Raw genomic sequence first — 23,453 nt, forward strand, 5'->3', positions numbered from 1 at the left:
CTCAAACAGTATATTTCACTTTGTGTTTCTATGGGGGTGCAAACGGTTGAAATCTTTACTTAATGTACACTAAACTGATCTTCTGTAAAAAAAAAAAATTATCAATTCCCAACTTGACTCTCACTGGGATTAAACATGACAATAGGTCTGATCTGATTTCATCATCATTTAAAAAAATCATCTATTATTTTTCACTTTATGTTTCTGTGTGGGAGCAAACTGTTAAAATCCTTACTTAATGTATACTAAGCTGATCTTCTGTATATTAAGATAATCGAAAATGAATCTTGATGTGAATGTAAGAGGAGGGGAGAGGGAGTGGGAAGGGGAAGGGTTGTGGGTGGGAGGGACAGTATGGGGGGGGAAGCCATTGTAATCCATGAGTCGTACTTTGGAAATTTATATTCATTAAATAAAAGATTAAAAAAAAAAGAAACCATAGCAGGGCCTAGTAAGTCTTTGTGCTGCAGATTGCCCAGTGCATTGCAAGCCTGGCCTCCTAACCACTCCTTTCCAGGTGTAACAACCCAAAATGCCTCTTGGCGTTGCCAGATATTCCCTGGCAAGGGGCAGAATTGTGCTAGTTAAGAACCAGTGCTTTGCACAGAAGCTATTATGTTGCCTTTACTCTTATTTTTTTATTTTCATCTACTTGTTAAGGCAGAGCTATAGAGCAAAACACAAACACATAGGGTGAGACCTTCCATCTTCTGGTTCATCCCCCAAAAATGTCCCCAACAGCCAGGGTTGGTCTAAGTGTGGCAGGAGCCCAAGCTCTTGAGCCACCATTTGCTACCTCACAGGAAGCTTTATTAGAAGCAGAGGAGCAGGGATCCCAATCAGTACTCCTATGTAGGGTGTGGGCATCACCAGTGTTGGCTTAACCCGCTGTGCCATGGCTGCCACCCTTATTCTGACTTCTGTTGTTTGTCTTAATTTGTTACTTTGTTAAATGTGCATGTTTAAAATGTACAGTTTCTAAGACCATACTTTTTGTGAGTGTACTTCTAACTCCACTACCTCTAAAATTGAAATGGCCCTGACCTCGCAAAGACCAGGTTGGTCACGCCTGGGCTTCTCGCTGTGGCAGTATTGACTGTCTCGCCACTAACATTCCCAGTGGAATCTCCTTCCTAAATGAAAGACTGGAGCATCCTTACCTTTCTCATGTGTTTCTGCCTTGTATGCAGATATTTCTTCCAAGAAAATCCAATGAGAAATTAACCTCTAGTACCCACTATTTACTCAGCAGAAGCCTATGTTTTATGACATATGACTTGCTTTGAATGCATTATCTATTTTAACTATCATGAAAGTCTAATGCTCACTAATATTATTTATATGTTTTGAAAGAGAAAAAAAAAGCAGAAGCTTAGAAAAGCTAAAAAGTTACCCAGAGCCACACTGCTGAAGTTGCAGTTCCATTAAAGCAAAATTTTAGAAACAGTTTACCCCCAAACTGAGAAATGTTTACATTAATTATAAAATGTAACTTGGACCCTTTAGGTAGCCTGTCAATAACTGTATTTATAATTATGAGGTAATACTGATAGAAATTCCATTGAAAATTATAAACTTGCCAATACCCTGTGATATTTACATACCTTGTATGAAGACCTGGAAGAAATATACCAAGAGATGAGTGTAAACTATATTGGAGTAGGATGCTTGGGACAGTTTTCTCTTTTTTTCTTTTTTAAACCTTTTCTGAATTTCTAAATGGATTATAATATATTTCTATTTATGTTAAAATGAAATGTGTACGAGAGGTATAGTTAACATTCAGGCCAAAGTTCCTTTTTCTCTAAAATAGCTAAGAAATGTGGACGTATGTGTGGCCTCAACAGTCTGTCAGAGTTGCTTTGCTGGGCCTTTGGGCAGAGGGCCGGCACACCTGCTTCAAGGACACTTCCCTGGCTTGCTGGCCAGAATATTCACTGAAGAGAAGCGGGCAGTTGGTCTGCTCCTTTTGTTTGTTATTTTGTTTTAATTCCAATGCCCCTGGGATGAGACTAAGCCTTACTTACCAAGATAGAGACAGGTGATGAACTTGGTGTGTGCTCACTCTTGCCCACAGCAATTATTTATGTTGCTGTGGGGAGGAGAATTTGATAGTAGACAACGTCACCATCCCCTCCTTCCCTGGTTAAGTCGGTGAAGTGGACCAAACAGAGGAGACTATAAGGTGAGAATGTGGCCCCTTCTCTTACCTAGTGCCAAGGAGACACTCCTGTGCTGGCAGAAACAGAACATTTTAAAAATTGCCTGAGTATTATCTGAAGTGATGCGATTTTTAATTAAACATTCTTCCATCTTGGTTTTTCTAAAAAAAAAAAAAGAAAATAAACAAAAAGGGGGCAATGTGGTGGAACAACAAGGCCATGCCAAGATGGCTGCTGGCAACAGAGCCTGCCTGGCAATAGCCTGTGATTGGATGGCTTTGGAAACCACATGGCAATGGAGCCTGCCTGGCAACGGGCTATGATTGGTTAGGGCATAAACCGCCCCTTGACTGGATTGGCTGCTTCGACTATATAAGCTGTTGTACCAACTGAAATAGATAAGTCTGCAGGCTGCTCGCCTTTCACCCACTTTCACCCAACTCCTGGGATCTGTGTGGTGACTCCGTGCCTCTTGCCCCCACCACGCTCCTCCTCTCAGAATGAATCCACAGTAACAATTAAGTTCAGGGGGGAAGCAGGGGCTGCCTCAGAATGTGGATTAAAACTCAAGATTTGCACTCTGGACCAGGGGTGCCTCTTTGAGGACAGCCAGGCCTGGATGTAGCTCCAGCAGCCCTGCAGGAACACACCTGCCAGAGCGAATCTGCAGGGTAGCTCCTGTTAGTTAGTTACCTGATAACCCACCCTTGATTAGCTTGAAGGGTCTTACCCTGCTACTTCATTCCCCCATCCAAATTTTTATCTTCTCTCCTTTATTCAGAGAGAAACTGCATTCTGCACCTGGATGTTGTTATCCAAGGATTCATACTCAGCTTCCAGTCCAAGCCAGGTCTCCAGGTGCCACTTGGGGGTGCCTGACAAATGAACAGGTATCCACACCACATAGAAGAGATGTTCCAGTTACTGGTGTTACTTCTCTAATGATGAGGTGATTTGGGCCCCACGTGAATACTCATGAGCTTTGCACACACCGATACATAGACCAGAACAGAGCTCCCCAAGGCCTGGATCCAGGAAGAGGATTCTCTCTAGTGCTTTGTACTTGGCTAGAGTTGAGGATGCCTGCACTCATTTCTGCCCACTCACACAGCCCCACACCCTGGGTGCCTAAGATCCATTCTCAGGCCTGCCTCACCACCACTGACCAGCATCAGGATATTCTGAGACTCCCCACAAAACCTCTGGAGGCTCTGAGAATACACAGGGAGGGCAGGATGACTGAGCCAGAAGGGACTTTTGCCTATGGGGGCCTGAGGCTGCAGGAAATTGTTTTTTTCTCCCCCAGGCTATGGATTAATTGAATCTAGGAGTAGAGATGCCCCTTGCAGCTCAGTGACTAGAGAACAACCTCTCTTTCATCCTTTCAAAAGGTCAGCACCTTCAACACCAGAATGAGCTCATCCTGGCCCCCACTTCACATATGATCTCAGTGACAACTCCAAGGCCAGCAGTCAGGCCTCTTGGAACCTGTCTGGGGCATGTAGGAAAAGAAGGGGCCTCTTGGGAGAGAACATGATGCCTTGGGCCACCTGGCCAGGTTTTCTGTGATATCCCCAGGACAATGGCAATCTCAAAAGCAAAAATAATCAGGTTTTGTAAAGAATGATATTCATTTGGGAGTGGTAGAGCAACACAATGGTTGAACATGTGTCGTAATAGACTATGGTGCACTCAAAGGGTCTGAGGGAGGGGGAGTTCTTAAAGGAAAACATAAGGAATGCTATGCCAAATACTTTGAAACAACAATATTGGATCACAATGGATAATACCTAGGCTGAGTCCTTTACAATAGTTACTATTAGGCAACCAAGAGTTTAGCATCAGCTCCAGGGCTGCAGCAGGTTGGACAAGTCAGGAGCTGAGGCGGCGCTACAGGACTCATGGTTGTTAGTGACCATACAGGAAGTGTCCCTAGAACGGTGGTAAATGCCCAATTAGGATGAGCCCAAGAAAGAATGGCAGAAGCATGGACAAGAGTATACACACGAGTCCATGCTTCCTGCTGAAAAGAGAGTCAAGTGTTCACAAAGACATGTGATGCAGAGGTTTTGTCTCACAGATGAACATTGCATACGATGCTCAGACCATGCAAAGAGATTGATGCAAGACACTGGTAGAAAATCAACATACAAGGGACTTCGGAGTGCACTTACTTTAGAAATGAGAAATATCAATAAACAATTTCTCTTTGGTTTGTCTGTGCTTTGATGAGGGAAGATTGCCTTTCATCTGAGAGCCATTTTTCATTGTGTGGTATGCTGCAATCGCACCGAATTAAAATATTTTTCCTAATTGTTTTCTTTCTCTGAAAATGTTCATCTTAAGGATGTATTTACAATAAGATTGCATTTGGGGGCTGGTACTGTGGTGCAGTGGGTTAAACCACTGCTTGAGGTGCTAGCATCACATACAGGTGCCAGTTTGAGTCCTGGCCGCTCCACTTCCAATTCAGCTCCCTGCTAACATACCTGGGGTAGTAGCAGAAGTGCTTGGGCCCCTGCACCCACGCGGGAGACCTGGAAGAAGCTCCCAGCTCCTGGCTTTGGTCTGGCCCAGCCTTGGCCATTGCAGCCATCTGGGGAGTGAAGTAGATAGAAGATGCCCCCCTTTCTCTCTCTCTCTCTCTCCTCTTTCTCTCTCTCTCTCTCTCTTCCTCTAACTCTATCTTGCAAATAAAGTAAATAAATCATCTTAAAAGATATTGCATGTTATATACCTTATTACCATCAGATAGCTGAATAATTTTGGGGCTCCTAAGCTTACTGGGGATGCATTAAAGACCTGAATTTAAGGCCTATGACTAAATTTGCTAGGAGAAAATACAGGGGAAACACTTCAAGACATTGGTGTAGATGGTGACTTCTTGGTTAAGGTCTCCAAGGCATAGACAACAAAAGCAAAACTAGACAAATGGTATTATATCAAAACTCAGAAGCTTCTGCATGTCAAAGGAAAAGATAGAGTGAAGAGACGTCCAACAGAAAGTGCAAAAATACTTGTGAGCTACTTATCTGATAAGGGGTTAACATCCAGAATATATCAGCAACATAAAAAACTCAACAACAAACAACCAATCGAGTTAAGAAATGGGGAAAGGACGTCAGAAGACAGTTCTCTAAAGAAGAAATGCAAATGGCTAACAAATATAGTGAGGGAATTCTTAGAGGATAATAATGTAAACCAACCCAAGCATTTGGTATATGATTGTCCTTGAATTCAGAACATGGCAATCAGGAGGTAATTAGTTCTGACCAAATGATACTACATTATTGGTTTTGTAATAATTGTCAAATATCATCAGTTTCTCATAGTGGATTCCAAAACATTTGGAGAGGCTTATTATTTTTTAGACATTTGGGAAGGAAGGAGAGACTGTTCAGTGATCAGAAAGGTGTTCTTTAGAACCACCACAAGAGAGCAGTAAGACGTAGGCTTTAGTATCTGTACCCCTGTTTCTCAGAGGCTTGGGAATATTTATTCCACCTTTCTTGTGTTAATGTCTCCTTTTCTTCATTTTAAAATTCTCAAACATCTTAATAGAGATAAATTTACTTTCTCTGGAACCTTCTGATTGTGCATCTGTGTCTGTATCTGTGTGCACATGTGCATGAGTATATGTTAGTGTTCACATGCATGCATTGTGATGTGTGTGCTTGTCTAACATATGCATACATCTCTGTTAGTGTTGTTATTGTATATCTTCATGTGTACCTTCATCTCTAACAGAGATGTATACATATGTTAGACAAGCACACAGCTTTGCAACATTGAATGATTCTCTACTTTATGTAGAAAAATTCATGATGACCAAAGAGCTTGCCATAAAACCCTCCAGACATGAGGCACTGAAAAACCCAGGAAGCTTGCTTATTGTGAGAGTTGAAGGATCAAATCCCACTGCATATGAACTGTAAATTTCAAGATTTAGAGGTGACCTTTTTCTTTTTTTAGTTTTCTTAAAGATTTTAAAATTTATATGAGAGTAACAGAGAAAGACAGAGAGGTCTTAGATCTACTGGCCCAGTCCCCAAAAGGCTACAATGGCCCAGACTGGTCCAGGCCAAAGTCAGGAGCCCAGAGATCTTTCCCAAGTCTCCTGCATGTGTACAGGGGACCAAGCACTTGAGTCGTCTGCCACTGTTTTTCCAGGCAAATTAGCCCAGAACTGGACAGGAGATGAAACTGTCAGGTCCTGGACTTGTGCCCATACTGGATGCCAGCATCACAGACAGCAGCTTAACCTGCTATACCACAATGTCAGCCCAAAGTAGTTTTATTTTTAAACATTGCCTTGGTTAATGAATTAATAAATCTATTCATCCTTGATTTTTCCAGTCATTTCCTTATTCTCTGTGAATTTGCATTTGCTCTTTGGGATACCAACCCTTCTGCATTATTGACTGCAAACATTATATGAGGTTCCCTCTTGTCATTCATGAAGGGATGAAAGCATAAACTCATTTTAATGTGAACCTAAGGAGATCATTTTAACATTAAAGACAGATAATCTTGAGGTAGTTTCCTTTTTCCCTTCATTTGCTCGATTTTATTTACTTTCCCACCTCTCTGGTGTAAGCATGGTTTTAATAGCACAAGTTCCCATTAGTTGTGTTTCCAGAGTGGCCATGAGAAGCCGCTCAGACGTAGTCAGCTGATGCCTAGTAATAGTTCTGCAGTATAAAGCATAAGCACATCAGAGCACTGTGTTGGTTTCTGATTTTCAGACTGCTTTTTCCTTTGCTTTTTTTTTTTTTTTTTTGCTGTAAAAAGAGTAAGTTTATTGTTTAAAAAAATACTGTATTTTAAAAGAACCTTTTTTTCTTGGGCCAGTCACATAATTTGCACTTAATTTTATTAATCCACACAGCAGAAACACTGGAAATGAGGAAACAGAACATATGGCTTTTTATACATTTAACACAAGCAGTGCAGTCTCATCTGTTGCAGGCAGTGGAGTTGTCACTCAGGTTTTCGTTTTGAACATTGCTCCAACTCCTGGGGACGTTTGGGGTGGGTGCCTATGGCTCCTCCCAGCTGATTCCTCAACAGGGCAGGAATTCAATGAGGGGATTTAAGACGTTTCAAGTAGTTAACTGTCAACATGCCATGGCAATTCTCCCAAAAGTCAGTTCAGAGGTAGGAAAGTGATGTCCTTACTGTTCTTTCTTCTTAGAAAGGTTCCCCTAAATTTGTGTGCTGGCTGTGGATCTACCAACCATTCACTGGTCCTGCCAAATGAATGGCAGACTGGATACATACTACCTCCAAACGCTTCCACATGGGCTCATCTCTAGCAGGCAGTGCCCCTCAGAGTGGACCGACCACATGAGCATCCTTTCCACAGAGAGATGCGCTTGTAATTGCCTACAAGGGCCCACTGGCTGGTTGGCCTCCAGAGGCTCTCTCAATGGGTACAAGGTTTTCTAGAGAAAGGTGGTTTGGCCCAGTGGTTAGGATGCCCATGTCCCACCAGGAATACCTGGTTTCAATTCCTGGCTCCAGCTCCCTAATACAGACTCTGGAAGGCAGCGGTGATGGCTCAAGTAACTGGATTCTTACCATCCACATGGGAGACCTTGACTGAAGCTTGGCTCTGGCCTAGCCCAGCTCAGGCCATGGTCATTGTGGACATTTGGGGGGTGAACCAATGGATGGGAGCTCTTTCAAATTAAAAAACAAAACAAAACAAAAACAAACCAAAAAGTTGTATAATTCCCTTCCTTTCTTGTGTTACATTCTTTAAGCACTATCTCTGCCAACTGGCTATGATTCAAGGTTTAGTGTTTACTCTTGCACAGCCCAAAGTCCCTGCAAGCCTAAGTTCCTTGTACCTATGACATCACCTGCTGGCTCAGGAAACACAAAGCGTTAAAATCCAGGCTTACCTTCAGTTAAGAATTAATACTACATATTGAATGCTGAGAGATATGCCTATCAGACTTTTTTTAAGACAGCCAAGAATTTATCTAATCAAACGAACACTGATTATGAAGCAGCCAGTTGGAAAGTTCTATTTAGTCCAAAAGTGTTGCCACTGTCCCACACAACACAGGGCAGTCCTGAGACATCCTGGAGTCAGTGGGAGAACACAGTCCTGGATGGCAAAGCACCAATTTTTGTAACTGGTGGAAGGTGTCTGGAGGCAGGTCCGGTGATGAGATAGTACCATTTTTGGGCTTCCAGTAGGGGGTGGCAGTCAGCGGTAAGGCTGAAGCTGTCCGTCTGCAGAGAGGCAGCCTTGCCTCCAAGAGCCCAGTTCTGATGGACAGGCTCTCTTCCAGGTACAAGGCTTAGTGCTTTACAGGTCATGCTACACGGATTAGAGTGCTCTGTTGGGTAGAAAATGTTTTACATACACTTGATAAGCAAAGTGCTGCAAGAAAAGCAAGTTTAGAGGCAAGGAGTTTCAATCCATCTACCTGAGGGGATCTCGGAGGATCCCATGACAAACACACGAAAGGACACGATGTGTAAACACTGACAACTTCCCTCCACACAAAACAGGAACAGAAGCTCAAATGTCAGGGGTCACGCCCCCAGACTTCAACCCTCTGGTGTTCTGAGTTCTATAAAAATAGGACACAGGTGATCCAGTTGTGAGATGAATCCAGAAAGTATTTCCTTCTAAGCCATCATGGAATTCCAGTGAAGTCCTATGTCCCAACCATAGGATCCATTGAGGAGCTGGAGGACTAGAGTGACTGGTCCTCTAGGCTGTGTGAAGAACGGGGGTAGGGCTCGGCACAGCCTCCATGACCCAGGCTGTGGAGGGTAGTGAACAGAAGGCACTTTTAGCCAGCTGCCTAAGTAGAGGGCAAAGACTTTTCTCCTTTGAAAGTAGACCTGAGCCCAGGACTGGTAAGTTCAAGGCACTTAACCTGGTGCAGCTTTGCGGGTTTGCAGCACTCTGCTCACTGGCTTTCACAACCAGGCCCCTCGACCTTATCTGCCTCACTCACTGTCTCAGCGTTCCCTGGCGCTGCAGGCTGCAACTCAGCATTCCACGTTCTAATGGCGTAGCTGAAGGAGCCGCCTTGCCCCATTTGGAGGGAGATGATTTTCAGGAGTGCGGGGCACAAACCAACAGTTCTCTTGGGTGTCTTTTAGGAGAAGAACTGCTGCAATAGAACTGCCAGCCTGATCCTGAGACCCTGATGTGGAGAAACCAGGGGGCCAGGGGGCTTTGGTTTCAGGAAGTTCCAGGGCTCACTGGCTCACTTAAGCTGTAAACTTCAAGTCACTGAGGTCACGCCGATTTGCTCGCAGATAGACGTGCCTTGGAAACTTTGGTGCACACGATGTCTTGTGGACTTCAGACCTTAGCCTAACCCTGTGGTAGAAAAAAATGTTCCCTCGGGAAGAGCAACGCTACCCTGGGACTCTTTCAGGACCTCAGTTATACGTACACCAGAGGGCTTCAAGAAGTTCACAGACAATTCAGACTGTCTTTCGATTCCACTTTCCATGAACTTTTTGAAGCTGCCTTATGCATATCCTTGAGATAGCGAGGGAGGAAGCATGGGACAGGACATTGGACAGGGAGAGGGAACAGATAAGGAGAGTTGTGTAGTACCCCCCCCCACCTTTTTTTTGCAACTAGGGCTCCAAACAGGCAATTATTGTTAATGTTGAGTTTCCCTTTGTACTTATGGTCTAGACTTTTAAGTCACGGTTGGAGAGTTAGTTTCAAGCTTGCTTTGATAATTCTCCATTGGTTGTCCTGAGCAGAGGAGTCTATTCGCAGCTATTTGCAGCTGGAATTCTGCAGCTCCAGGCAGGTTTTGCTGCAAGAAATCCTTGCAGTTTAGCACCAGGATCTTCTTCCTAGGTCTGCTGTCTGACAGTGGTGTGGCGCATGCAAGCAGCTCACAAAAGCATGGGAGGGGAGGGAGACGTGCTTGTGAGTGGGCCTCAGAAATAAAGGTCTCCCACTTTATTCTGGCGTCAGAATTACTTGGAGAACTTGTTGGAAAGGCAGAGCCTCACAGTCCCCCCCTCCAAGGTCCTGAGCAGCTGCAGGTGCACAGTCCTGTTGAGGGGGTGGGGAGAGAACTGAGAGATTCGACCTGAGGCAGAGAGATGAAGAAAAGGAAAAACAAAGAATAAAGCTAAAAAAAAAAAAAAAGAAAAAAAAGTCCAGGGAAACACGGGTGGAAGTGAAGTGAGCACAACACGAAGGAAAGGAACTATGACATAACAGCGCTCACGGAGCTGGGTGGGACACGAAGCAGCCAGGCATGTGACCTCTAAGAATGCAGCATGATGGCGAAAGGCTTCATGGACCCTGGTTCGCCCTCAAGCCTGTGCTCCCAGAACACCAAGTCAGCCACACCGAATTCTCAGAGAATTCCAGAATATGAGGCTGGTCAACAGGCCAACCAGTAAACGGTTGTGGGGGACATGGGCCAGGTGGAGTCTTGGAATGACCCTGGGGATGCAGCAGCTCTGGCAGTGTCAAGATCAAACAGTGGTGCAGGTGCCCTCAGGCTACGGCTGAGCTCCCTGGGCAGAATTCTTCCACGGGCAGTGAATCCAGCCTGCAAAGAATGCTTTCAAGTTGGTCAGTGACGGTTCTGGTGCTTTGCAATCTCCTCTTGGATACGCAACTTGAGAGCCTCTCGCATGGGCGGATCCAGAGGCGTGTGGGCAGACACCTCCTCGCTCACCCTTCCTGGGTCATCGCCCTGATACACGATAACTGATGTGACCTCGCCACTGTCTGCCTCGTATTCTAAGCAGAAGAGCTTATGGCCAGAAGGCTCTAGTTCAGAGCCACCACTACTGCTGCTTTCACTGGACTCCTCCAAGTCTGGGTTGCCTGGGCGGGTAGAGCCATCTTCTCCTTGGCCGCCTGCTTCACCTTCTTGTCGTAGTCGTCCCTGCGGGGAGCCGAGCGGGAGTCAGGGACAGCCGGCAGGGCCAGGCCAAGGGTGGTGGTGGCGCGGGGTGGGGAGGTACCGGGCTGTTAGAATCGACTGCCCAAAAAACGTCACCAAGAGACATCTCTTATGCAAACAGCAAGGGGAAGCTTTATTGATTATCCAGCATGCTGGGGCTGTCTGACCATACATGAACAGAGCAGCCCCGAATAACCAAAGGTTAGGGTTTATAAAGGCAAAAACCGCAAAACCGGGAAGGGGGGAATACATGATTGCTATGCACGGTTGCTATACACAGTTGCTAAAATCAAAAGAGAGTATATGGTTACTGGGGTCAACATAACCTAAAACCTAAGTGAAATTAATATTTATCATAATCTTGACAATACCAGTTACAATATTACAATCAGCAATTAGGACTTGACATTAATGTAAGACACAGACAAATCACATCTTCATTATTAGCCCAGGTAACCCAGGTGCAACCTTTCTACTTTTAAGCTTGAGCAATCATGCTAGGGGGTTTTTGTGTGTTGCCAAGGGTGATGTAGTGCACTGCTATTGTCCGACTATTTGAGATCATAGTTTCAGACCAGAGTCTCACGGTGGGGGGGTGCTTTCCCAGAATGCAGTCTCAAGTGCTCCAAAATGGAGTCCCTACTGCCAAGGTGCTACTCTGTCTTATTTTTTTACAGCTGTACCAGCAAGGTTTAAACCTGTAAGCTTAAGCTTAACTTTTTACACCCGCACATATACAATTTTAACTCTTCATTCCCCACTCCTTGTTGTGAGGATCTCTAATCTTAGAGATTATTTGTGTTTTTTAATGTGACATATTGTTGTCTTATGATCATGAGTTTAACATTTTTAATTTGTTTCTGCACGAAGGTGATGAGTCTATTTAACACACAAGGTCCTATGGTTACAATTAGGAGTAGAACAATTAAGGGTCCTGCTAGGGCTGACAGTAGAGTAGTAAGCCATGGGGACTGGCCGAACCATGACTCAAACCATCCCTGTTGAGTTTCCCTCTCCTGTTGCCATTTTTTTTTTCAGTCGTTTTCTGAGTTTGGCCATGAAGTTTCTAACCACCTGGGTTTAGTCAGCATAAAAATAACATTTTTCTTTTAGGGCCGCACATAACACACACCCCCCCTCATGAAAATGAGATCCAACCCCCGCCTGTTCTGTAATACTGAAATGCAGATACTGGGCTGCATCTGGGAGATTGTGGAAGATTTGTCAGGCAGAAGGGGCGGGGATCTCCACCTGGCAGGTTATCAGGTAGAAGGGGGCGGGGCAGGATGCAAAGGCCGGGCTGTCCATGAAACATTGTCAGGATGACTGAGATGCAGATGCATATGCTGCACACATTAGGCCTTTATGTCACACACACATAAGCTCATAACTGACTTTCTGCCTAATATTTTTTCCTTAAGAGGTAATACCCAAAATTCTTCTTTGGGATTATGGATGGAGTTCCGTCTTCTGTAACTTCTTCGAAGCTGGCATGTGGGCGTCGAGGGGGATTTGGGTATTTCCTCTTGCTACCTGTCTTATGGTGTGCAACAGTGGCCTTGGAAAGACTGTACTGCTTGGTCCAGAGGGCTGTTCAGGTAGTCCAGTGGAATGGGCTGGAAGCCTTGTCTGACGACCATTTGGAGTTAACAGCTTTTAGTCTGTTAGAGACAAAACAAATAAGGGCATTAAAAACACACGGTGTAAGGAGAAGCATCTATAGTTTCAGTACAGGAGTGGAGGGGACCACTTCCCCCTGGACTATTGGATAGACTTTTAAGGCCTGGCAGGGTGTGTGAGGCCCAGACCTATCCATGGGGTGCTGTTAAGAAAATTGTAAGAGATGCAAATCTCCTTTAAGGGAGGCACCCTGTTGACTCGCATTACATGGCTGGACTAGGAGAGTTAAATAGGAGGCTGATAGAAATAGGCAACTTACGTTTTACTGACCCTAAGCCATCCCCAGTAGCAGTGGCTGGAATTGGAAGCTGGGCAGAGGCTGGGCAGAGCCAAAGGCTTTTTAGCTCGGGGCCACAGGGTCTGTAGTTCTGAACCAGGAGTCCTTCGACACCCAGGGCAGTTCCGTGTCCAGTGGCTGTGCTCTTGGCAGGGCTGACAGAAGGCATTTGCTGTCACGACAGCTGCTTGCCCAACGCCCTGGCTCCTTATATCAGCAACAGGTGCACAGGTTTGGGGTGCACTGGCTTTGCTGGGTCTCCTTGACGGCAGATCACCGTGTAAAGCAGCCATTGATTGGCCTGTTGCCCATCCCTACATTGCTCCTGCTGCTAGCTTGCTCCTCATTCCCCTGGTCTCTAATAAAGTGGACCCTGGAGGCAGCCTCTATGATGCAAGTCAAGGGGGTGCCCAACCCAACCCTGATTTTTGGAGATTTTTTTAATATCAGGGTGAGCTAGAAAAATTATGGTCATGGGCAAATTCTGACACTTAGTATTTTCCTGCGAGTTAAGACCGTGCCCATGAGGAGAACTATGACCCTTTAGGTAAGATCAACTGTGGTGACCTGTTTGTATACTTTGAGGTCGTCAGTGTAACTTTTCACACCGAAAAATTGATCTAGTTGTCACATTATTTTACAGTTTAACCCCTTTTTTTTTTTTTTTTTTTTTTTGTTATGTTGTTTGGGGCCCTATACTGTGGCCAGGCATTATTACAGAAAAGGTCAGTCATCCCTTATATAAGGTCTGGGGATCAAACCGTACATCACAGTGGAGAGTCCTGCAGAACAGCAGTAACTTCCCTTCTGGAAGAGAAAAGAGGAGAAGTGAGGCAGCAAGTTGGGTCTCTAGCCTGACTTTTTGGGCTTTTAGATTTAACTGGCAGTTTAACCAGTGTTTACTGTGTAGCCTGACTTAGAGGAGAAATTGTGGCAGAGGTCTCTGCCATCCTTTGGCTTCCGGGTATTTACCGTGTAGCCTGTGGACACTAGCGCTTTCTTGGGTTTCTGGAACCCAGTTTTTTAGCATCTGCCGCATAACCATAACTTAACAGAGACAGTAGAGTACACAATGGATTAACATGAATTTTATGTCTCTTGTTGTCGAATAAACCAGAAATAAATAAAAAAAAAACCTTGTATATAAGAGTTTATATAATTTAGAATTATTTAACAGAGTCAAAAAGAGCTTATAGGACCTAACTCTAGAAATGGCAGAGTAATCGATTAAGCAGACACTGTTAACATAGATGTTACAGTTTTTGCAGAAACAGATTCCAAGATTTATGATTTAGACCATTTTTAGATATTTACTAACATTAATACACAATTTTTTTTTAAAACCCCATTGTTATAACAGAAGATCAGACTTCAACTTTAGGTCAGTGTAATTTTGGCATTAGCACTCAACTCTGTAAACAATATTTTAAAATCGTAAACATTTTAAAACTTTTTATGACTTGTTTACACCTTTTGAAACTTTATACCCATAGTTACTTTTACATAGCCTTGAATTGTCATGTATGGACAACCTATGAGAATACATGTTAACAAACTCAAACAGTTTTTTTTTTTATTGAATTTGAGATGTTAAAAGTATATATATTTTCCCAAGTTTTACTTAGCACTGATGCCTAGATGACTTAAGACACTGAGTTATTAATGAATACCACACAATTATCTGAAATAAAAGTTAAAATTACATTTTTATGTTTTTAAGTAACATGAGGATAACACCTCCTGGACAGCAAACACTAGTACATGTTTACAACTTTGAAAAGATCTTCCTCATTAAGAGAAACAAGTTTAAAGCATATCAAAGACATGTAAAACTGAGCAAGCAAGCCACTGAGCAAACCGAAGGGTGTTTGCATTACCTCAATTTTCTGAACCAATCTGCATTGGCTTACTTTAGTTAATAACATAAAGGCTTGTATACACAGAATTTACTCTTATTTTTATAAGACCACTTTAGCTGGAAAGCAAAAACATAAATACAGTATAGGTCTGACACCATTTATAACATTTTAATATATTTTATATAATTAAAATTGACCCAAGCAGCTGTTACTTTAACAAATTTAGAGTCTCATTCTTTGAGAGTTCCAGGGATCCGACTGGAAGCCCAAAGTTGGAAGACTCGGTTTAGAATTTAAGCTGTCAGAGAGTCAAACCATTTAGCCAAAATTAGTACATTTCTGATCAGTTGGGTAATTACTTAGACATTAAAAACAGATAAACAATGTAAACAAACTTTGCGCTGTAGTTTTTCCAATCAAGACTCATAATGGCAATAGAAAAACGTGAAACCTTCAAGACAGGTGAACGCTCTCAGATGAGTCAGGGACAGCAACACAGAAAAGAGCTGATTATCAGCATATGAACCCATTGTTTAGGTTTTTATTAGCTGCAAAGAGAAAAACCCATCAGTTTGGAAAGGGTTAATGGCTTAAGGTTCTGGCTCCCTTAGGTAAGGTCAGCAGTGGTATTGAATTGGAAATTCCTCCAGGAGAGGAAAAAGAAGCAGCCCTGGGGTGGGGGCTCTGCCTAGAGATATTTGGAGTGCAGAGAAAGGCTGTGTTCCCCCATTTACAGGGAAGACTGCACACACCGGGGCCTGGCAGGACTAATCGTGGGGTTGGGTAGGTGCGCCGTTTTACTAAGAGTGTTGGGAACCTCCTATAATTTAACCAAAGCCAGATCAATTAGGACTACTGCAGACACTCAGTCAATTATAACAGATAGTTAACTTGAGCTCTTTTCCAGATTTAGTCCTCAGGCAATTAAAGCTTAGCAACAGTAATAGTTCACAAAAATTTTTTAAGACGCACCAGAGCTACCATTAAGCTGCAAAGACGGAAAACTTTTTACCCGGTTGGAAAGGGTTAACAGGTAACAGGTAACAGCTTTTCCCTGGGTGGAGAGACCTGTGGAATTTCCCTCTCCCTTTCTCCTGGCCAGTGGTATAGGAATGGAGATGAGGAGAGCAAAAGAGTGGGGGAGGGAGCCCCGGGAGGAGGAGGAAGGCAGAAAGCAATGAAGCTCCTCATGTCTGGGGGCTGAGTGGGGTTTGAAATCTCCTATCACTCAAGGTTACCCACTACCTAGTTGTCTGAGTTTACCTGGAGGGCCAATATTAGCCTCGACCGAAGCTAAGCCCTGCTCGCGTAGCAGTAGGCAGCGTGACCAGGCGTCCCTCCGAGAGAGAGACCTGGTCCTCGGGTCGCAGTCCGGCCGCCGGGAAGCCAAAGCGAGCTCAGGGGGTCTCCAGGCTCTCAGCCAACTGCCCTTCCTAATTTCCCTCCCATTCCTTACAATCCCTCTGGAGTTTCGGCCGTAGCTAAGCTGTGGCCGGGGGGACTCCGCGTTCTCGGAGAGCTGTGGGGTGCCGGACACTCAACGGTCACTTCCACAGATCCGGTCCCGCTTGAGGGAAGGAATACTGACCTCCCATGTTTTCTCAAAATCCCGGTCTGGGTGCCCTTGACGGCCAGGCAGGAGAACGGCCTCTTTCACTTGGCGAATGAGTGGTAAATGGAGAGCCCTCCGGGGGGCCATTCAGAGGCACAGAAAGACTGCCACTTTACCTTCTTGACTGACAAAGAAAGGTTATGTGCCCGGTCGCTTACCTCCGACCAATGATTCAAAGTTAGAGACAAAGGTGTAGACACAGTCTGGCCCATGTTAGCAGACATCACAATGTACACGAACAGACAAACAGTGTAGAGAATCAGCACACAACAACCACACAAAGTGTCCGTAGAGGAACTGAGATAAACTACTGGTCGCGACGATGCTAGCAATACAAACACAGACTCTGGAACCGCCTCAGAGCCCTGTGAGGATGCCGGTAATACAAATGCAAGCTCCGGAACCACTTCAGAACCTACAAATGCAGACTCCAGAACCACTTCAGAGTCACCCGACAATGCTGGCAATACAAATGCAGATTCCAAATCTACCAATACGGGAGCCATCACAGCGCCCCATACAATGCTAAATGACAAGAGAATACAATCAACAAACAACAAGACAACCAACAAAGCACCTTACAACTACAAAAGACTAATAATAAGAAGGCCTTACTGGCCACCCCGTCTGTGCTGGGAATGCAGACTCCACGCCTGCCCCTTCGGAAGTATCTGGGCGTCCCCAGCCTTCCTTTGTCCTCCTGAGGCGTCCCTCAGGGCCGTAGCCTGTGGCCCCCGGGCACGTCTGCCGGCCACAGCCAGGAAGGGCTCACGCCCTGTCCCAGCAGCTACTACACCAGCACAGTTCCCAAAACCCTAGAGCGCTCACAAACTACCAAAATCCAGAATGAAGAGACACAAACCACAAATAAGCCGGCCGACAACACAAATAGGCGCCTGCACTTACCCCGAGAGATATCCGTTGGAGACGTCTGCAGGCAGCAGTCAGATCTCGCTGGGGCCTCCAAATGTTAGAATCGACTGCCCAAAAAACGTCACCAAGAGACATCTCTTATGCAAACAGCAAGGGGAAGCTTTATTGATTATCCAGCATGCTGGGGCTGTCTGACCATACATGAACAGAGCAGCCCCGAATAACCAAAGGTTAGGGTTTATAAAGGCAAAAACCGCAAAACCGGGAAGGGGGGAATACATGATTGCTATGCACGGTTGCTATACACAGTTGCTAAAATCAAAAGAGAGTATATGGTTACTGGGGTCAACATAACCTAAAACCTAAGTGAAATTAATATTTATCATAATCTTGACAATACCAGTTACAATATTACAATCAGCAATTAGGACTTGACATTAATGTAAGACACAGACAAATCACATCTTCATTATTAGCCCAGGTAACCCAGGTGCAACCTTTCTACTTTTAAGCTTGAGCAATCATGCTAGGGGGTTTTTGTGTGTTGCCAAGGGTGATGTAGTGCACTGCTATTGTCCGACTATTTGAGATCATAGTTTCAGACCAGAGTCTCACGGTGGGGGGGTGCTTTCCCAGAATGCAGTCTCAAGTGCTCCAAAATGGAGTCCCTACTGCCAAGGTGCTACTCTGTCTTATTTTTTTACAGCTGTACCAGCAAGGTTTAAACCTGTAAGCTTAAGCTTAACTTTTTACACCCGCACATATACAATTTTAACTCTTCAGGGCGATCTGGTTCCGTCGGATGTGTGCACGAAGCCGTGGCTCATGTCCAGCCGCCCGCCAGGCTTGCAGCAGAGCCTGGGCCCGGGATCCCGGGCCGCCTCCATCTGGAGCCCTGGGCGCAGAGTCGCCGCCACCTCAACGGCCCCAACGGCCGCCCTCCCGCCGGTGGAGGCCCGAGCCAGCCCGCGCTCAGCTTCCGGCCGGGTTTCCTTTGCTTTTTATAAACATCACAATTTGAATTAACATATCTCAGTCCATTGCTGTGGATAGAAGTTAAACCATGTGTTGTAAAAAATAGGGTGTGGAGGGAGAGTTTCTGGGTGATGTTCCATCTCTGTCTGGCTTCTTGGTGATTTGGACCTGGGTCAGTGATAAATTCATGCTTCTCTCTGGTCTGCTTTGCTTTCTAGGAGTCCAACTATTCTAGCTATTTGTTCCTCCAGGTTATTGCTTTGCAGGTTCCTTTGAATGCCTGTTATAATTCAGGCCTATTTTTGGTTAGGAACGGCAGCAGTGGAGATGAATGTATGTGTTACTGTTGTTTCACTAAGCAGCCTGGAGTAGAGCCGATGGGTTTACTTGACAGTGTGAACTTCCCTTCATGTTCCTGGAAGCAGCCTCGACCCCTGCATGCAGGCAACAAGGTAGCAGGACAGTGGCACAGCAAACAATGCCATGGAAATTTACTGTTGCGGGGAGCTAGGCCATGCTGCATTGGCTTCTGCATTGGCAGTGCTTAGCCTCGCCAGCAGGGCCATCTGCTGGGGCTGCCTCCTTCATATGGTCAGCCCTTCTTTCTTAGTGACCATGGCTCCTGTGACAGCAAAGCTACAGGTTTCGATGGTGGAAACCGTGGAGGAGTCAACAGTGTGGAGCAGCTTGAGTAGATTTCTTTGGTGCTTGAATGATCCTGGCCCACCCGTACAGCTTCTGTGTCTAACATCACTGCCTTCTGCTGCATGGTGGCTCTGCTCTGTCGTGTGTCAGAGACCTTTGGGTGGCATTTTCATTTATAGAGCATGAGCCTAGAAATGTCACTTCCCCAGTGGTTTTAAGTATTAGTTCTTTGGCCTCAGTTTCTGGAAACTCTTCTGTCATAATGTCATGGCCCAGCACAGAGATGGTGTTTTTCTGGCACTTGCTGTGTTGAGACGGCTGTGTGGCCTTCCTGCTTTATTCCATAAGTGAATGAAATCCTGTTTCAAAGATCAGAAACATGATTTGTTCATTTCTGAGTCACGGACAGCAGGTTACCTCACTGGCAAGGCATGCATAAATGGTTATCCCATGATACCTGGTAAAAGCCACTTGGTTCTTCTTCCTTTAGTTCTGAAAAACTAGAGCTTGTAGAATGTTTTTGTAGGCTACAAGCTGACCATTATTGAAGGTGCTGTGAGCATGTGGTAACCCTGTATTCCTAGTCTTGGTTAGCATGTGAATGGTTGTGTTTAATGTATGAAAAAATATATAGATATATATTTCTAAACCTCCAAGAAATAAATAAAGGAAACAAATTGCTTTCAAATGCTTGTGATTATTTAAATGTTTGGTAAGTAAAATAGTAGTATCATACGCTTAATAATAGTAGCTCTGTCTCCTCATACATACATGTTATAAAAAGTTACTAGGAAATTACTGAAAACAATGGCTAGCTTTCTTTAATATTATTTCTCTCTAGAGTAGAGTCTAGATCCTTTCTAAGCCAGATAAAGTACTGAAACAGTAATTACTGAACATAAGTTTATGTATTCTATTTGACATCTTGCTTCTGTATGATAAGGAGAAGCAAAATATCTTGGAGTATCTTACTGAATATGAAAAAGATAAGCTGGCGCTGCGGCTCACTAGGCTAATCCTCTGCCTTGTGGCGCTGGCACACCGGATTCTGTCCCAGTTGCCCTTCTTCCAGGCCAGCTCTCTGCTGTGGCCAGGGAGTGCAGTGGAGGATGGCCCAAGTGCTTGGGCCCTGCACCCCATGGGAGACCAGGATAAGTACCTGGCTCCTGCCATCAGATTAGCCAGGTGCGCCGGCCACAGCGCGCTGGCCGCAGCGGCCACGGCGGCCATTGGAGGGTGAGCCAACGGCAAAAGGAAGACCTTTCTCTCTGTCTCCCTCTCTTACTGTCCACTCTTCCTGTCAAAAAAAAAAAAAAGATATCACATGAGGGTCCTTATTCCTCTAGAAATTACAGATTCACAAATGTATTAGTCTGCTATCAAATGCTGCTCCATGACTGCACTATAGAGTGAATGTTCATGGCTTCCTCAAATATATCTGTTGGTATATTTAGCCTGTTGTGATAGTCTTCAATACTGGGGTTCTTGGTAAGTGATATGGTCACTCTTACAACAGAACCCTATGTGTTTTTTTTTTTGTTTTTTGATGATTTTTTTTTTGACAGGCAGAGTTAGACAGTGAGAGAGAGAGACAGAGAGACAGAGAGACAGAGAAAAAGGTCTTCCTTCCATTGGTTCACTCCCCAAATGGCCACTACACCTATCTGAAGCCAGGAGCCAGGTGCTTCGTCCTGGTCTCCCATGCGGGTGCAGGGCCCAAGCACTTGGGCCATCTTCCACTGCCTTCCCGGGCCACAGCAGAGAGCTGGCCTGGAAGAGGAGCAACTGGGACAGAATCCAATGCCCCCTCTGGTACTAGAACCCCGGGGTGCCAGCACTGCAGGCGGAGGATTAGCCAAACGAGCCACAGTGCCAGCCTAGAACCCTATGTCTTAAACATTACTTGGCTGTTTCTTCTCTGAACAGCCCTCAGCAATTTTGACAAATTATTTCAACCATAATTGTTTCCATATTTGTCAGCATGTCTTAGGAAAATAATCTATTTGAAATCACAATTAAGAATTACAGAATCAAATTGTTGCAGGAGTTTGAGTCAGTTTTTTATTTCAGGTTGGATAATGAGTGTGAGAAAAAGGAGAAGTAAAGTTTCACTGAGGAGGGGATCCAAGGGAGTGTTCCAGTAAGGTTGTGGACAACACAGCTTATTTAGCAATTGCCTGTTGATTGATCAGTCGCCTATGTTGGGGCCTGCTTTGTTGTTTTGTTTCATGTTTGCATATGTTTTCTTCAGGGGTCTGGTTTCTGGTGAATTGAGAAATGGCTTCCTTACATACATTTCAGGAAGTGGTCATTGTCTCTGACCAGGTTATCTCTCTATTGAGGTCTGATCTGGCTTCCAATACCTAGAACATTCTATACATCAAGAAAGTGGTCCTGGTCTCTGATGAGCTGAGAATGCCATCTTTCTGAGTAGAAAGAGTTGAAAGACGTTACCTCACTGATCACTATAGAAATGCCATAGTTGGAAACTGTTGCTGACAGGTTGAAAATGTGGTGGTCTGGCCGGTGCCGTGGCTCACTAGGCTAATCCTTCACCTTGCGGCACCGGCACACCGGGTTCTAGTCCCAGTTGGGGCGCCGAATTCTGTCCCAGTTGCCCCTCTTCCAGGCCAGCTCTCCGCTGTGGCCCGGGAGTGCAGTGGAGGATGGCCCAAGTCCTTGGGCCCTGCACCCCATGGGAGACCAAGATAAGCACCTGGCTCCTGCCTTCGGATCAGCACAGCGTGCCGGCCGCAGTGGCCATTGGAGGGTGAACCAACAGCAAAAGGAAGACCTTTCTCTCTGTCTCTCTCTCTCTCACTGTCCACTCTGTCAAAAAAAAAAAAAAGAAAAAGAAAGAAAAGAAAAAAGAAAATGTGGTGGTCTGCTCCGACACCAGAACCTGGTATCTTGTAGTTATTTAAGAAAAAAGGACACTTCTATATCCCAGAACCCGTAATTTTCCTATCTTTCTGCTGGTATTTCACTTACTGCATTCTCACAAGATAGTTACTCAAGGAGCACCCCCCTGCTACCCTTACAATGCTATAGTTGATCTGCTGACTGATGTGAGATGAGAAGGCCATAGATATCCAACTGCAGCACCAGCAACAATAAGCACAAAGAAACACATAGGAACATCTGACTACAGAATTGCCCACTTTTGGCAACTGATGTTTATCTTCAGTTATTGAAACTGGAATTAGAGAAGTATTTAACTTCATAATAGTAAATGAGAAATGGGCATATCTTTCCCATTCCTAAGATTCTTTTTTCAGTTGCTGACTGAGTGTGGTGGGTGCAGCTGACCAATTCTACAATAGCTTCTCTGTGCTGAGAACTACAGGTTGCACTGGGAGGCCAAGATGTAGCCCCTCTCCTACCAACACCTCTTTTTCTGTTCTATCCTCCATGGTAGGAAGGTTTGTTTGCTTCTACAACACAAAACTCAGAGATCACAACCAGTTAAATTTGTGTTTTAACTCTGGTATACTACACATAAAACATGAATGCCATGGCATTGTTCTTAACCATCATTTTTGTACTATGTCTATGATGATTAATAATTATTCTGTAAAGAATTTCGATGGCGTTCATGTTTGCAGGGAATTTCTCCCTATATTCATTATCTGGTTTTTTGGAGTTCCTTCTCCATAGACTTCTTTTATAATTCTGTTTCTGTGAATTCGTTGGTAACAGTCTATGTTTCATTTCTGAGTTAAGATTCTGAGTCTCTCCTTTGTAATCTAAGTGTTTGTAATATGTGTTCATTTGTCAAAGAATCAAGTTTGATTCTGGTGATTTTTAAAAAGATGTACTTATTTAAAGGCAAAGATGGATGGGGGGTAGGGAGGGAAAGAGAGAGATATCTTTGACTTTCTGATTTAATCATCAAATCAGCACAGTAGCCTGGGAATAATCAGGCCAAAGCCAAGAGTACAGAACTCAATCAGGGTCTTCAAAATGGTGGCAAAACCCCAGGTATTTGAACGAATATCTTCTGCTTCCTATTTGCACAGCAGTGAGCTGGATGGGGAGCAAAGCAATGTGATTGTTTACTTCCCACATACTCAATACAGTGAGGTCCAGGTTTGCCTAAAGCCAGAAGCTTGAAACTCTATAGCTATATCCCACATTGGTGGCCAGGACCCAGGTTCCTGTGCCATCACATGCTTCTCTCTGTGATCACATTAGCAGAACAGGTACCAGTAGCCATAACTGTGACTAGAAACCAAGTATATGCATATGGCACTTAGGCATCCTAACTGGTTGGTATCTTAACCAATAGGCCAAATGCCTATTCCATATTGTATGTTCTTTTTAAAAACATTTTATTTATTGTATTTGAGAGGCAGAGTTACAGACAGTGAGAAGGAGAATCAGGAAAGAAAGGTCTTCCCTCCATTGGTTCACTCCCCAAATGGCTGCAATGGCCAGAGCTGCGCCAATCTG

At 44.6% G+C, this 23,453-nt stretch overlaps 1 long non-coding RNA gene and 1 pseudogene across 1 annotated transcript; both read right to left on the bottom strand.

The window, feature by feature from the left end:
* Positions 1 to 9,706: 9,706 nt before the first annotated feature.
* LOC138844787 (UPF0561 protein C2orf68-like) lies at positions 9,707 to 18,363 on the bottom strand (annotated as a pseudogene).
* Positions 11,190 to 18,157, bottom strand: LOC149123260 (uncharacterized). The gene is made up of 2 exons (XR_016217709.1): positions 17,415 to 18,157; positions 11,190 to 12,741 (listed from the first exon to the last, which is right to left on the bottom strand). It is a non-coding gene; the product is annotated as an uncharacterized LOC149123260 (long non-coding RNA).
* Positions 18,364 to 23,453: the final 5,090 nt, after the last annotated feature.

The sequence above is a fragment of the Oryctolagus cuniculus genome, chromosome 12 (genome assembly GCF_051225735.1).
Source record: "Oryctolagus cuniculus isolate XC-2025 breed Fujian yellow rabbit chromosome 12, ASM5122573v1, whole genome shotgun sequence".
Lineage (NCBI taxonomy): Eukaryota > Metazoa > Chordata > Mammalia > Lagomorpha > Leporidae > Oryctolagus > Oryctolagus cuniculus.